This window comes from Helianthus annuus, chromosome 3 (assembly GCF_002127325.2).
Source record: "Helianthus annuus cultivar XRQ/B chromosome 3, HanXRQr2.0-SUNRISE, whole genome shotgun sequence".
Classification (NCBI taxonomy): Eukaryota; Viridiplantae; Streptophyta; class Magnoliopsida; order Asterales; family Asteraceae; genus Helianthus; species Helianthus annuus.
In genome coordinates this window covers 9450758-9466544 of record NC_035435.2, presented here as the reverse complement: position 1 = coordinate 9466544, position 15787 = coordinate 9450758, and positions in this window count along the sequence as shown.

Sequence of the window (15787 nt, the reverse complement as noted above, 5' to 3'; positions counted from 1 at the left end):
GTGACCTTTTGGGCATACCCGAGGCTTTGTAATGGTAAATTATACTCACTAGAATGCGCGATATAAATTTCGCGAAATTCCGTTTTAAAACGAGAAAGTTATGATCAAATTCGTGTACGAAGGGTTAAAAGTGTCAAACTTTGAAAGTGGTGACTTTTCGGGTAATAATAAATTAACCAAGGGTTAATAAGTTGGGTAAAGGTTCCGAGGCCCTTATACGCAAATTAACGAGGCCCAAAACGCAAAGTTACCCCTTCGAAACCGAAAGGCCAGGTCAATGATTACAAAAGATTTGAAAATCTTGAAAATAAGGTTTCAGGCGGGCCGCGTTAAGGTATTGAGGGATCTTACGCGGGCCGCGAGCCATGCTTAGATCCGGTTTCTGACAATAGGATTCATGCGACCCGCGTAAAGGTAGACTGACCTCTTACGCGGGCCGCGTCAAGGCCCCAGTTGCAGAATACGCGGACAAGAGCACTGTTTGCTGTTTTAACCGACTTAGAACGCAATTATGGCAGCATGGGCGCCCCCTAAACGACCCCTAGCACTCAGGGACACATGTTGATGATCAAGGAACCCTTGTAGCCTTAGTTGTAATGATCCTAAGTTCCAAATTTCACTATAAAAAGGCCTTGTTGTGCACACTTTAGAATCACACCTAAACCTGCTTTCTTGATCACTCCTGGAGCTCAAGAACACTCTTATATCATCTCTGGTCGTGTACCAAGCTTCTGTAAGTGTGCCTAACCCTTTGTGGTTTAGTTTTTGCATAGTTATAGCTTAAAAGTCAATCCGTCGTAATTAACGATTGACATTACGATAAATCACAAATGGTCCAGTGGTTTGTCGAATCAAAGGTAGTTATATGTTGGTAATCATGTGGGCATTAAACCCCTAAAAGGGCACCCTCTGATTCCCACTCTAACTAGTCCGAATGTCGAGTCAAACTTGCTTAGAAAAAGTCAACAGAATGCTATTTTTGCGATTTTATGCATAATCAGTAATGTAGATGGCGTGTAACCTGTTTTAACACTCATATAACATGAAAATAAGTATATAAACTAGTCTAAGCTTGTTTGATCCGACCGTTTACTATTTTGACCCGGTTTGGAACCGAAAGTCGCAAAACTTTGACTTTTGCTTTGACTTCAATTCTGACCCGTTATAGTATGATTTAGATATGCCTTAGGACTCTCTTAGGACCAGGTTAGATGATGGTATAACCCTCTGTGACCGGTTCGTTGTTTGTCCGAGTCTTTAGCACATTTCCGTTAAACGCCTAAAAGTTGACCATAACGCCCTTTTTACTTTAAGATGAGAATTTTGGACATGTGAAAGGACCATAACCTTAGTTGCTGATTTCTAAGCATGTCCCTAAAATTTCACGTCAATCCGAGGTCTAGAATAGGAGTTATGCTAAATAGCGCAATTACGGAAACTTTAGTAATTAAACGGCGCAATTAGCATAAGGCCTATCTAAACCCAAATTTCGACACCAAACCTTTTACAAACTGATGTAAAATAATATTTTGGAATTTTTAAATATTTTTAATTATTTTTAACCTGCTCATAACCTGCGGTTATGGCATCGGTTCGGTAATTACCGAATATACCCCTTTTGGACATAACTTGAGTTCTACAAGGTATTTTGACCCAATTCCAGTTGCTAATGATTTTAAATAATAAATAGAGTATTTTGGACTTTATAAACTGTTCGAAAAACTCAGATTTCCTGTAGAACTCAGAAACCTCTTTTATAATCTTTAAAGTGACCGAAATACCCCTACGGGGCATTTATTGGATTTAAACTCATTACGGGCATTATGGAAGGTATCCTACTGATACCACAACCTCTTTAGAGCATATTAACTTAGTAAACCTATGTAGGACTCTCACGGTTACCCGTTACGCCTTTTGCGCGCACGGTTCGGTTTATGTAACTAGTTTACATAAACTAGCCGAAACGGGTCAAACCTTATCGTTTTCACTTCAAAATCCAGAGTGTGGTTATTATACCCATATAAAACAGGTCTTCAAACTTGTTGGGTCCAAACCACATTCCATTCTCGGATTTCGCCTTTCACGGGATTAAACCGTAATTATCCTTTGAAAGTGACCGGTCTAAGCTAAGGCTAAATTAAAGCCCTGCTAGGATTCTAATAGGTTGTTTAAACCTCCGTTCCAAAGTAGGAGACCAGTAAAAGATACTTGCATTTTTTTATTAAGGATATTACTTGCTCAGGTAAATACTTTTAACTTATTTTCCGTTATACGGGCTTGGGTCACGGTATTTAAAATACCGCTTGGTCGGGCAATTGACCCCAACTCATTAGTCGTTGGGTATTATCAATGGGACCCGTTTAAAAATTGGTTTTGTTGGCTTTACGCCTTTGGGAGCTTAATGACCATGTCCCGGATATCCTTGGCATCATTTTACGAAATGGCCACGACCCCGACACGCGGGTGTAGGCGTACACCCGGCAATGTGTCTATATTAATTAAAGGTATAACCGTTGGTTTTCCCGCCACGGCTTTATGCTTTGTGGCGTGTCTATTAACCTTAAACCCGGCGCGATCCGGGCGACCGAACGCATAGTGAACATGTAATTCTTTTACAAGATTTAATTGATAAATTATCCCAAGTTATAAAGAGTTTGTTCCTTGTGCATTCAAATCAATTTTATTAAACATTTTTACAAAAGTGTCGGTTAAATGTATTTACCAGTGTAAACTGACGTATTTTCCCCAAAAGATTAAATGCAGGTTCTGTACGGAATAGGCTGGCCATTCCTTAAGCATCGTTAGAGTCTCGCAAGCTTGGGGTGCCATATCTGTTGAACAATATTTATATTTTTATTTTTGATCCCCTGTGGATTAATTTCAACTACTTGTGATACTTGGATATTACATTTAATGGTTGGAATATATCTATCTTTATGCTTCCGCTGTGCATTTAAATATTGTGGTTTGACTATATTGTTACCAACTACGTCACGGTAATCCCCCACCAGGCCCACCGGTGAAACACGTGGAAATCGGGGTGTGACAGGTTGGTATCAGAGCCAACGTTGAGTGAATTAAACACTATCCTTATGTGTTTAATCTCAATGACACAATTGCACATACTTGAGTCTAGACAAGAACATAGGACAAATTCGAATTGTTATTCCAGTTTGTCTTTTATCGTTTATTGTGATTTAAAGATTTGTTAAGCAGGAAATATGCCACCAGCAATTAGAAGAGGAGGAAGAGGCAAATGGCCGATCACTACTCATAATGATCACGAGGTCGGACCTTCAAACATGCGAGCTCCTTCCAGCACGAGGAGCGAAGAGCCTCAGAGACGTAGAAGAAACCTCCTTGAGCCAGCAAGACGGTCTACCTCACACAGCTCGACACCTTCATACCGTCACTCCTTTGGACCAAATTCGGAGAACGAGCCTAGTAACCCTCAACCTTCGTTTATACCTCTCCAGCGATCTGCTTCGCACCGTTCCTATGGCGATCCTACTCCTTTCTTCCAAGGCCAGTTCAACCCGGCTGATTATGTCCAAGAACCAATAGGTTATAACCCTTTAGGACCCGAAGACCATTTCTCCGAAGATAATGCGGTAGATATGGACGAGGACACGGATCCCATAGAACCTGCACGAGGTACTCCCAACCACCCTATCGAGATCTCTGATGGGTCATCCTTTCATGGAACACCCTATCAAGGTCCCGACAGTTACCAGGCGAGGTTTAACCAGTGTGATTGGTACTTCACACCTTCCCACCACTTCTCGCCTCATGAGCAGCAGCAGCAACAAGATCCTTCTGAGGATTCGCGTTTCGTGGCAGTTACGCCACCGCCTCCACCGCCACCAGTTCAATAAGCACCTCCTGATCCGCCAAGGCGTAGGAGATCAGGCGCGCGGATGTCTACCCGAGGAGGGGAATTCCACTTTAGCACCCATCGCCACTCGAGTGCAAGTCACTTTCCGCCAGTGCCTGAAGAACCACAGTTAGGGGAACCTTCGGGTCACCCTGCAGAGGTGAATTCTGCACCAGTTGCACCACCTCCGCCACCATTCGGCTATGACAATCCGATACCAGCGTACGCCGGTTCCACCGTGTACAACCCGTTTGAGCAGCCGACTCACACGCACTACAATTATAATTATGATGCCGACCCATACGTGGTAGCGGCTAATTACAACGCCCTCCATCTCGACATACCTTATGGGGATCCTTGGGGATTAGGATACGCAGCTCATGGGTATCCAGCACCTCCTAGACCTCCGGTTCAGCAGCCGTCGCAGCAGCCGCGTTTTTCTCCACCCGAGCAAGAAGAAATCCTCCACCGTCTAAACCGAGTGGAACGAGACTTTGAGCAAGAACGTAAAAGTAATCGTGGATTCCTCAAAGGCCTAGCAAACCTACTAAAAGGGAGGAAGAAACGAGATCATTAGTCTCTTTATGTACTATAGTATTTACTATTACAATCAAGTCCCTGCGAGGACATTTGTTTTGAGTATTTTAGTCCCTGCGTAGACGTTTATCGTGTTTAGTCCCTGCGTGGACAATTGCCTTTCAGTCCCTGCGTGGACTTATCTTTTTATCCCTGTGCGGACACCTATCCTTGTATTTGGTCCCTGCGTGGACTTGTTTTTCTGAAAACCTCTGCGTAGGTATTTGTCTATTAAAAAGTCCCGTTTAGGGCAGTGTGTAAGCATTATTATGATTAATGGAATGTTAAGTTTATAAATTTCATTTTTGTCATTTTAATACATTATTATATGAAATAAATTAAAAATCATTCCTTTTAAATTAATCTGCCTACTAAATAAAGAATCTTAATGGTGAAACCTAGCCTGGTGTCATTATAAGACCCGGCCAAGATGGTAAGACCTGATTAAAAGATTCAAATTCCTGTTAACCTCTGTAAACATGTTAACATTCTTGGCAGATGTGATTCGTTAAAATCACACGCGTCATTCTTATATAAGAATCCTTCAAAGGATTCTAAAACCCAAATTAATGATTTGTAAATCAAGGGTTAAATCGTCAATAAAGATGATCAATTATCAAACATCCATTAGTGATGAAGTGCCTACGGGCCATACTTATTGTCATATAAGACAAAAGGCAGTTGTAGTCTATGACTCCCTGTCAGAAAAGGTAAAAGAACTATGGTTCAAACCTTCATGCCTTGATTCTCTGAAATCCTGGCTAATGATATATAAAACGTCCTTGTGACTAGGCTTTTGCGCCACTAACAATATTATTATAATTAGGATAAGTTATGTTCAAATCCTAAATAAAAGTGAGTAACAAATCAACCAGATATGGTCTATGTTTACCATGGTTAATGAATTGCCATAAAAGACAATTCCATAATAAACTCCTAGATAAAATTCTGTCATATTCCTTGTAGCAGATCAAGATCTCGATGGCTGACCCAAGTGGAGTTAATAGTCAATCAAAGGAGGATGACAATGATAACGCCCAAATTCATATAACGGGCGCTGAATTGAAAGCTTTGGTAGACAACGCTGTGAAGACGACCTTAGATCGTCAGTACGAAGAATACACCGAGTCTCGAAGCAGCACCCTATCTACACCACACTCAAAGCCAAAAAACCCACTCTAAATCTCACAGCAAACCACTCTCGACCCCGTCTAAGCCTAAGAAGGATGACGATCGACACTCGTCAAATGAGAATAGTGTCCATCCTAAGAAGAAAGTGGTCGATGACGCACCTCGCGCCAGGGGTTGCACGTATAAGTACTTTGTTTCCTGCAAGCCCCGAGATTTTACTGGAGAAAAGGGCGCGGTGGATTGTATGACCTGGTTAGACGAAATAGACACTGTTGTGGACATCAGTGGTTATGCTGAGAGAGACGTGGTGAAGTTTGTATCCCAGTCGTTCAAGGGTGAAGCCCTAGCGTGGTGGAGATCTCTGGTTCAAGCCTCTGGGAAGGCTGTTTTGTATAGCATGACATGGGAGGAATTTATTGCTCTCATCAAGGAAAACTACTGCCCTCAGCACGAGGTTGAGAAGATAGAGTCTGACTTCTTATCGTTGGTCATGAAGAACCTGGATTGCCAGACTTATCTCACGACTTTCAACACTCTGTCGAGATTGGTTCCGTACCTTGTTACACCGGAACCCAAACGGATCGCGCGCTTCATTGGGGGTTTGGCCCCAGAAATAAAAGCTAGTGTGAAGGCTTCTAGGCCTGCTACCTTCAGATCCGTGGCAGATACATCTCTGTCTCTCACCCTGGATGCAGTGAGGCAGAGATCGTTGAGAAATGCTGATAGTGAGAAGAGGAAACGTGAAGATGATGATTCACGTAGATCTAACAAGAAGCATCGGGGCAATCGTGACCACAAGAAGGGGTCAGAGAACAAGAAGAATGACCGACAGTCGGGCGATAGGCCCAAGTGCAATGTTTGCAAGAAGCACCACTTCGGAAAGTGCAGATATGAGTAGAAATCCCAGCCGAAGGCCTGTGGGATATGCAAGTCCTCTGAGCATAGGACTCTTGAGTGCAAGAAACTCAAGGATGCAACTTGCTATAGTTGCAACGAGAAAGGGCACATCAAGACTAACTGCCCAAAGATAGCGAAGAAGACTGATGAAGGGAAAAAGACCAATGCGAGGGTCTTTCAGATGGATGTTAAAGAGGCTATCCAGAACGACAACGTCATAACCGGTACGTTCCTTATCAATGATGTATTCGCAAGAGTGTTATTTAATTCTGGAGCAGATAAATCCTTTGTGGATGATAAGTTCTGTGAGTTGTTAAATTTGCCTGTTAAAACCTTGAATGTGAGATACGAAGTAGAACTAGCTGATGGGACTATGGGGACAGTCTCAACTGTTTTAGATGGATGTGTTATATCCATTAGGAATCACTCTTTTCCTTTATCTCTATTACCCTTTAAACTAGCTGGTTTCGACGTAGTATTGGGTATGGATTGGTTATCGCATAACCAAGCCCAAATCGTGTGCAACCAGAAACAAGTGGTAATCAAGACTCCGTCTGAAGAACCGCTCACCATTCAGGGAGATACTCGACATGGATTGCCTGCACAAGTATCTATGCTAAAGGCATCCAGATGTTTGAAGAAAGGATGTGTCATTTATATGGCACAAGTGACTATTGGGGAGGAGAAACCCAAGATTGAAGACATCCCAGTCATCTCCGACTATCCTGAAGTTTTCCCGGAAGAACTGCCTGGTTTGCCACCAGACAGGCAAGTGGAATTCAGTATCGACATCATTCCAGGAGCCGCGCCTATTGCGAGAGCACCTTATGGATTGGCACCCACGGAAACGAAAGAATTGAGGACGCAGCTAGATGATCTGCTGGCCAAGGGGTTTGTTAGACCAAGTTCATCTCCTTGGGGAGCACCAATCCTGTTCGTCAAGAAGAAAGATGGTTCGATGCGTCTATGCATCGATTACCGTGAGCTGAATAAAGTTACAATCAAGAATAAGTATCCTTTGCCTAGGATCGACGATCTGTTCGATCAGTTGCAAGGAGCGAGCTACTTTTCCAAGATTGACCTGAGGTCAGGGTACCATCAATTGAAGGTCAAGGATGAAGATGTGCACAAAACTGCATTTAGGACTCGTTATGGTCATTTCGAGTTCCTAGTGATGCCTTTTGGGCTCACCAATGCACCTGCCGCATTCATGGATCTCATGAATCGCGTTTGTAAGCCTTATTTGGATAAATTTGTCATTGTCTTCATCGATGACATCCTCATCTACTCTAAAAGTCAAGCTGACCTCGAAAAGCATCTTCGATGTATTCTTAAATTGCTCCATCAAGAAAAACTTTATGCCAAATTCTCTAAATGTGAATTTTGGCTACGAGAAGTCCAATTCCTTGGACATGTAGTCAGCGAGCGTGGTATCCAAGTGGATCCCGCCAAAGTTGAAGCCGTCATGAATTGGCAGGAGCCGAAGATACCTACGGAGATTCGCAGTTTCCTAGGTCTAGCAGGATACTACAGACGCTTCATCGAAAATTTCTCAAGAATTGCTGCACCCCTAACTTCTTTAACTAAGAAGAGTATAAAGTTTAATTGGGGACCTAAGCAGCAAGAAGCATTTGATATCCTCAAACAAAAGTTGAGTAATGCTCCAGTGTTGACATTGCCGGAAGGAATGGAAGAATTTGTCGTATATTGTGATGCATCGCACACCGGTATGGGTTGTGTGCTTATGCAGAGGGGCAAGGTGATTGCCTATGCTTTGCGACAATTGAAAGTGCATGAAAAGAACTACACCACCCATGACTTGGAGTTGGGTGCCGTTGTATTTGCACTAAAGCTTTGGAGGCATTACCTTTATGGCATTAAATTTGTGATCTATTCTGATCACAAAAGCCTTCAGCATCTGTTCAATCATAAAGATTTGAATATGAGACAGCGACGTTGGATGGAAACTCTGAACGATTATGACTGTGAAATAAGATACCATCCAGGTAAGGCCAACGTAGTCGCAGATGCCCTGAGCAGGAAAGAAAGAGTAAAGCCAATAAGGATCAATGCCAAGAGCATTGAAATCAAGAACAGTCTGAATGAGAGATTGTTAGCTGCACAGAAAGAAGCTGTGACAGAAGCTAACTATCCTCACGAGAAGCTAGGAGTAACTGAAGAACAGTTATCCTATGGCAAAGACGGAATTCTGAGATTGAATGGAAGGATATGGGTTCCTGTTTATGGAGGTCTTCGTGACGTTATCCTCCAGGAAGCCCACAGTTCCCGATATTCCGTTCATCCTGGTGCTGATAAAATGTACCAGGACTTGAAGGCAAATTTCTGGTGGATAGGCTTGAAGGAGTCTATAGCCACCTATGTAGCAAAATGTTTGACTTGTGCGCAAGTAAAAGCAGAACATCAAAGGCCGTCAGGCTTGCTGCAACAGCCTGAACTCCCCGAGTGGAAATGGGAAATGGTGACGATGGATTTCATCACCAAGTTACCAAAGACAAAGAAGGGAAACGATACAATATGGGTAATAGTTGATAGACTGACTAAGTCAGCACATTTCCTACCCATAAAGGAGACTCATAGCTCCGATATATTAGCCCAGTTGTTTGTAGACAAGATTGTAGCCCTTCATGGCGTGCCTGTGTCTATTATCTCTGATAGAGATACCAGGTACACGTCACACTTTTGGAAAAGCTTCCAGCAATCTTTGGGTACACGTTTGAACTTCAGTACGACCTACCACCCTCAGACAGATGGACAGAGTGAGCGTACAATCCAAACGTTAGAAGACATGCTTCGCGCATGTGCGATCGACTTAGGTGGTAGTTGGGATAGCCACCTACCATTGGTCGAGTTCTCCTATAACAACAGCTACCATACGAGCATTAAGGTTGCACCTTTTGAAGCCCTATATGGTAGAAAATGTAGAACGCCCGTTTGTTGGGCAGAAGTTGGAGATGTCCAGATGACAGGACCTGATATAATATTTGAGACAACGGACAAGATTGTCCAAATTCGCGATCGATTGAAAGCTGCCTGAGACAGGCAGAAAAGCTACGCAGATTTGAAGCGTAAGCCTTACAATTTCGAAGTAGGCGACAAGGTATTACTTAAGGTATCACCCTGGAAGGGGGGTGATGCGATTCGGTAAGAAAGGCAACTAAGCCCGAGATATATTGGACCTTTCGAGGTAATCAAACGTGTCGGATCGGTTGCCTACAAATTAAACTTACCGGAAGAGCTCAGTGGTATCCACAATGTGTTCCACATCTGTAACCTGAAGAAGTGTTTCACTGACGAATCACTGGTTATACCGCATACAGATGTACACATCGACGTGAGCTTAAAGTTCGTTGAGAAACCTGTGTCGATCGAGGATCGACAGGTTAAGAAACTTCGCAGGAAGTATATACCGATTGTGAAGGTAAAATGGGATGCCCGTAGAGGTCCGAATACACGTGGGAGGTAGAGTCCACGATGAAAGAAAAGTATCCCCATTTATTTCAATAAATCTCGAGGTCGAGATTTCTTTTAAGGGGGTGAGGATGTAACACCTCGAAATTTTGCGTCCAATAATGTATTGACACGTGTCTTAGGTTTACACGTGGTGTTAAATACTAAATAAAGGACTAAAGTTGACAAACTGTGAAAGTATGTAAATTCGAGGGATAAAAATACTGTACAGTAACCCTAAATGATACTCGTACCTTCAAACGAATGAATCATGGATCGTACGGAACGAATTGTGGAAGAAAGTGAGGAATTTCAAACTGCAGGGGCCAAATGTGTCAACATGTTTAAGTTATACCTATGAGTGACCTTTTGGGCATACCCGAGGCTTTGTAATGGTAAATTATACTCACTAGAATCCGCGATATAAATTTCGCGAAGTTCCGTTTTAAAACGAGAAAGTTATGATCAAATTCGTGTACGAAGGGTTAAAAGCGTCAAACTTTGAAAGTGGTGACTTTTCGGGTAATAATAAATTAACCAAGGGTTAATAAGTTGGGTAAAGGTTCCGAGGCCCTTATACGCAAATTAACGAGGCCCAAAACGCAAAGTTACCCCTTCGAAACCGAAAGGCTAGGTCAATGATTACAAAAGATTTGAAAATCTTGAAAATAAGGTTTCAGGCGGGCCGCGTTAAGGTATTGAGGGATCTTACGCGGGCCGTGTCAAGGCCCAGTTGCAGAATACGGGGACAGGAGCACTGTTTGCTGTTTTAACCGACTTAGAACGCAATTATGGCAGCATGGGCGCCCCCTAAACGACCCCTAGCACTCAGGGACACATGTTGATGATCAAGGAACCCTTGTAGCCTTAGTTGTAATGATCCTAAGCTCCAAATTTCACTATAAGAAGGCCTTGTTGTGCACACTTTAGAATCACACCTAAACCTGTTTCTTGATCACTCCTGGAGCTCAAGAACACTCTTCTATCATCTCTGGTCGTGTACCAAGCTTCTGTAAGTGTGCCTAACCCTTTGTGTTTAGTTTTTGCATAGTTATAGCTTAAAAGTCAATCCGTCGTAATTAACGATTGACTTTACGATAAATCACAAATGGTCCAATGGTTTGTCGAATAAAAGGTAGTTATATGTTGGTAATCATGTGGGCATTAAACCCCTAAAAGGGCACCCTCTGATTCCCACTCTAACTAGTCCGAATGTCGAGTCAAACTTGCTTAGAAAAAGTCAACAGAATGCTATTTTTGCGATTTTATGCATAATCAGCAATGTAGATGGCGTGTAACCTGTTTTAACACTCATATAACATGAAAATAAGTATATTAACTAGTCTAAGCTTGTTTGATCCGACCGTTTACTATTTTGACCTGGTTCGGAACCAAAAGTCGCAAAACTTTGACTTTTGCTTTGACTTCAGTTCTGACCTGTTATAGTATGATTTAGATATGCCTTAGGACTCTCTTAGGACCAGGTTACATGATGGTATAACCCTCTGTGACCGGTTCGTTGTTTGTCCGAGTCTTTAGCACATTTCCGTTAAACGCCTAAAAGTTGACCATAACGCCCTTTTTACTTTAAGATGAGAATTTTGGACATGTGAAAGGACAATAACCTTAGTTGCTGATTTCTAAGCATGTCTCTAAAATTTCACGTCAATCCGAGGTTTAGAATAGGAGTTATGCTAAATAGCATAATTACGGAAACTTTAGTAATTAAACGGCGCAATTAGCATAAGGCCTATCTAAACCCAAATTTCGACACCAAACCTTTTACATGATGTAAAATAATATTTTGAGATTTCTAAAGATTTTTAATTATTTTTAACCTGCTCATAACCTGCGGTTATGGCATCGGTTCGGTAATTACCGAATATACCCTTTTTGGACATAACTTGAGTTCTACAAGGTATTTTGACCCAATTCCAGTTGCTACTGATTTTAAATAATAAATAGAGTATTTTGGACTTTATAAACTGTTCGGAAAACTCAGATTTCCTGTAGAACTCAGAAACCTTTTTTATAATCTTTAAAGTGACCGAAATACCCCTACGGGGCATTTATTGGATTTAAACTCATTACGGGCATTATGGAAGGTATCCTACTGATACCACAACCTCTTTAGAGCATATTAACTTAGGAAACCTGTGTAGGACTCTCACGGTTACCCGTTACGCCTTTTGCGCGCACGGTTCGGTTTATGTAACTAGTTTACATAAACTAGCCGAAACGGGTCAAACCTTATCGTTTTCACTTCAAAATCCAGAGTTTGGTTATTATACCCATATAAAACAGGTCTTCAAACTTGTTGGGTCCAAACCACATTCCATTCCCGGATTTCGCCTTTCACGCGATTAAACCGTAATTATCCTTTGAAACTGACCGGTCTAAGCTAAGGCTAAATTAAAGACCCGCTAGGATTCTAATAGGTTGTTTAAACCTTCGTTCCAGAGTAGGAGACCAGTAAAAGATACTTGCATTTTTTTATTAAGGATATTACTTGCTCAGGTAAATACTTTTAACTTATTTTCCGTTATACGGGCTTGGGTCACGGTATTTAAAATACCGCTTGGTCGGGCAATTGACCCCAACTCATTAGTCGTTGGGTATTATCAATGTGACCCGTTTAAAAATTGGTTTTGTTGGCTTTACGCCTTTGGGAGCTTAATGACCATGTCCCGGATATCCTTGGCATCATTTTACGAAATGGCCACGACCCCGACACGCGGGTGTAGGCGTACACCCGGCAATGTGTCTATATTAATTAAAGGTATAACCGTTGGTTTTCCCGCCACGGCTTTATGCTTTGTGGCGTGTCTATTAACCTTAAACCCGGCACGATCCGGGCGACCGAACGCATAGTGAACGTGTAATTCTTTTACAAGATTTAATTGATAAATTATCCCAAGTTATAAAGAGTTTGTGCCTTGTGCATTCAAATCAATTTTATTAAACATTTTTACAAAAGTGTCGGTTGAATGTATTTACCAGTGTAAACTGACGTATTTTCCCCAAAAGATTAAATGCAGGTTCTGTACGGAATAGGCTGGCCACTCCTTAAGCATCGTTAGAGTCTCGCAAGCTTGGGATGCCATATCTGTTGAACAATATTTATATTTTTATTTTTGATCCCCTGTGGATTAATTTCAACTACTTGTGATACTTGGATATTACATTTAATGGTTGGAATATATCTATCTTTATGCTTCCGCTGTACATTTAAATATTGTGGTTTGACTATATTGTTGCCAACTACGTCACGGTAATCCCCCACCGGGCCCACCGGTGAAACATGTGGAAATCGGGGTGTGACAGTGAATCTTGCAGGTGGGATGGATAGGTGGTCTTGGGGTGAGAAAGATTCGGAACCGATGTCGGTGGCGAGTGTCAAAGAATGGATAGAGCCGGCTCTGAAGTTCGGCGACAACAATTAATGAATTGGGAATCGTGGATCCCGATTAAGGTTAACTTATTTATTTGGAGAGCGGAAATGGGGCGTATTCCAACAAAAGAAGCGTTATTTAGGAGACACATTAATATACAAGATACTTCCTGTTCGATCTGTGGCTCCGGTGACGAAAATGTGATGCACCTTTTCACGGGTTGCATTTTTGCTCATGGTGTTTGGTCGGCTGTGGGCCGGTGGTGCAGGGTGTCCGTGATTATGGCTTTTGATTTCACTGATTTGTTAAGTGTGCACGAGCAGGTCAGTGGCGGCAAATGGGCGCAAAGAGTGATCAGAGGAATCATTTATATTTCATGTTGGATTATATGGAAGCTAAGGAATTCCAAGGTTTTTAGTGACTCGAATCCTAAGGTTGTAGAGGCTGCTGCGTTGATTAAGTCTTGGTCTTTTCTTTGGTTAAAAAAATAGATCTAAGTTTGGAAAGAATGGTCTCGTAATCCTCTGTATATGTTGTAAGCTTTTTTGTGGCGGTCCTTGTTTCGAGGGCTAGCCCGTGTTTCTAATGAAGTTCACTGTTAAAAAAAAATCATCCCATGTTATTAAGAGATTGTAAAATAAATTCATTAAAGTCCGAATTGTAATTGTTGTTTCTTAGATTTAATAGAATCCATAATTAGTTTTTGTCTTATAATGGATAGAGACCGAATTGTAATTATTGTTTCTTAGAAATAATAGAATCCTTTCCAAAAATGAGAGAGTTGGTGTTCTAAGGGATTCAGGTTTGATTCATGCCTCTCTCCATTATTTTCTGCGGTACCTGGTGATGATAGGAGACTAGGCGAATAGGTGGAGATCGTTAGTTCGATCCTTGAACTGAGCGGGATTTACCTCACCACACTGTCGTGCCTTCGGACGAGTGTTCACGGGCTTCGACGCTAGGTGAGGGTTTTCCCCGGTTCGAAGGCGAGTGTATCCCGATGTGGTGAATTTCGCCAGTAGCCCATTTAGAGAATTCGTTGGCCGTTAAACAAATAATAATAATAGAATCCATAATTTGTTTTTGTTTTATAATGGATAACAATAAGTGTATCACTACCTCTCATTCTCCCGTATTATATGATGACCAATAATGGATAGCCAATATAACTGTCTTGTGTTTGATTGGAATTAAAGTAAATTAGACCAATTCACTTCATTATTGCTATCAAACTTTAAATAATGCGAAAAGTATCATAGAACTCTCATCAAATCTAAATTATTATCACTCATAATAAGTGAAGTTATTAGCTTTCTATTGTTGGGATATCAACAGCTATGTTTGTCCCATCTCTTGATCCCATAAATTTGCCCCGTCTCCTGAACCCATAATACTAGGTGGGCGCATCGCTTGGTATACGAGAACCGTGGATAGGATACTTCGACTAAAATATGACTCGTCTTCAAGTCCATACAGGATGAGGCTGATCACAAGATCCTTCACTTCATGGGTGTGCAAAAAAAAATGAAAACCAATAAAACCTGAAAACTGAATTGTATCCGTAACCAGAGAAAACCAAATCGATTTGTGAATTCGATTTTCGGTTTGGTTATCTATTCCACAAATCTTGCTTATTCGGAAAACCAAACCAAATTCAATTGTATAAACCAAGTAATAACTGGTTTATTAGTTTAATAAGATAACCGAACAAAATAATTTGGTTTAATCAATTGAATTAGGTTCAACCAGACACATTTATTCTAATCAGTTTGGTTTTCATTAGGACAAAAAATACATTCAAAACCGAATAAACCAAATTAAATAGACAGATACCGATAAATACTCATATCTCACATAAGGGCATTTAATTTCCAATCAGGGTGATTGGGTAATACAATGAGTGAATGAGGCATAACCACCTTGACAAGGTTGAAGCATGTAAGTCTAGGGAACACATTACCCCCACCAAACCAAGAAATTTCCTATAAAGTATCTTAACCACCTTATGTGGCAGGATGTTACCTATGACTTCCACATTATGAATATCAACCAAGACCTCAAAGATTAAACATGCCAAAATATCTTTTTGTCTTTAGTTTTCTTCAAATTGGATGGTATTCTATTTTGTAATTTTGAAATTTTGTAATCAATATATATCAATGTATTAAAAATTGGTTAGTATTTCTATCTTTTTACTCACGTCTACATATTCATTACCATCTGTATCATGTTTCATTCATACCTACTATCTTTCTTCTTCTAATCACGTACGTCGCATCTTCAAATCTATGTAAAACATGTAACATTTTTGTATCTTGTTTCATTCACACCTACTATCTTTCTTCTTCTAATCACGTTCGTCACGTCTTCAAATCTATATAAAACATGTAACATTGTACTACTTATGAGTAGTGATATTTAGTGGTCTACACTTCAAATCAATGTAAAA